The sequence below is a fragment of the Phalaenopsis equestris genome, unplaced genomic scaffold (assembly GCF_001263595.1).
Source record: "Phalaenopsis equestris unplaced genomic scaffold, ASM126359v1 Scaffold000513, whole genome shotgun sequence".
NCBI lineage: Eukaryota > Viridiplantae > Streptophyta > Magnoliopsida > Asparagales > Orchidaceae > Phalaenopsis > Phalaenopsis equestris.
Genome location: NW_018164953.1, coordinates 93,773 through 95,556, shown reverse-complemented (window position 1 = coordinate 95,556; position 1,784 = coordinate 93,773).

The following is a 1,784-nucleotide window of genomic DNA, read 5'->3' as shown; positions in this document are numbered from 1 at the left end:
CTAACAGCGGTAATCGCGGTCTGAGGCCTCGAGGGCGCCGTCGGCAGGCCTTCTAAATTAATTGGTTGGAGTCTCGAAAAATTATCGCCGTCGGCGCCGTTGGGGTCGCCGTCGGCGCCGGTCAAATCTTCATATTTTGGTCCTTTTCGCTCCAAATTCGCTCCTTTTTGCATCTTTTTGCTCCAATGACCATAAATCATCATACCTGCAACAAAAGATCAAAAATACTTTTCTTTAAAGTGCAATATCATCAAAAAGAGTGTAAAATATGTATGAAAATCTCAACATATTTTCCTTTGTTCAGTGGTTCCCTTTGTCCAACCGTGATGATAATTATATCAAAAGCTAGTTCAATTGAGACAATGAAGGTAAGTAGTTACCCATAAATACTATTGACATTTATTCTAATCTCAAATCTTAATCTAAGTTCCAAGGCTTGAAATTTGGCTCCACAGAGCCCTTAAATGCTAATCAAGTCTTTGTAGATAATTATATGTGATGGCAGGGGATGTTGAGAAAAGTCTATCAAAAAGTTTTAATCAAACACAAGTTTTCAATTTGAGAGAAAATGATGAGAAAGAATGATAATTTGATTTTAAAGTCATCTTCAATCATGATCTATTATTACACTGATGTGAATAACCTTTCGGGACAATATATAGAACAAAATATTTAGTTATTTTTAAGATAAATATTTATGAAGTTGAGGTTCAGAAAACTTATTCAAGTCATCTCGATATTAGGCTAGATGGAGTTGTTTGATAGTCTATTGATGGTGATAGTAGTAACCCAATTACGATCATCCCTAGAACTTTACCTTTTACATTCATACCGTCCAAATCTTTCATATCAAATAAAAAATGTCATCATTTTTAACTTTTGAAAAGTGAATTATATCTTTTCATGCATAGATAAGTTGGTATTATGTAAAGATTAAAATTTAAATATTAAGTATGTAAATACAAAAAAAATTGAGACGTACACAGGTAAGTTTCTCTTTTTAATTTCAATACATGAGATAGTCAACAACCATAATTTTACCCCAATGGTTAACATGAATCCAATTTGTTCACATTCATATTTAACCTCTCTAAAAATACAAAATCATCAAACTTCCATGGCTACATGATCTAATTCTTTGCTTCAAGAAAAAATCTTCATCACATCATCACTCAATCTAATTAGAGGTGCAAACGAGCCGAACAAGAGCCAGCCTAGGGTCGGCTCGTGTTTGGCCTGTTAAAAAACATTATTGTTCGCATTCAACTCGTTTATATTTCAAACACAAAAAGTATGTTCTTGTTCGGCTTGTTTACTTAGCAAGTCGAACTCGAGTTATTCGCGAACAAATAGTAATTTTGACAATCCTACTCACGCAGCCGTAGGATGTCAAGGGTTGGGACAAGATTTAAATCTTATTGTTTATATTAAAACTAATATATTTTTATTTTATTTTTTAATTAATAATTTTAATTAATTATAAATCTTTATAGCATTATAGTTATAATTGATGAGTAGTACTTCGAGCCAAAACTAGTCAAACACGAACAACAAATTCATGTTCGGCTCGTTTATATAAGGAGCAAAAAAAAAAGTGTTTGTGTTTGACTCGTTAACTTAACAATCGAATCGAGCATGAGGTTCTTAATCAGCCGAACATGAGTTGTTCACAAACTACAAGCCGTTTGGATAGCCCTACATCTAATAACAACTTAACAAAATCGATCAAGAGAAAATATTAGAGGCAGGAAGAGAGTGTATGTCCCTACCCCCCCCCCTTCTCC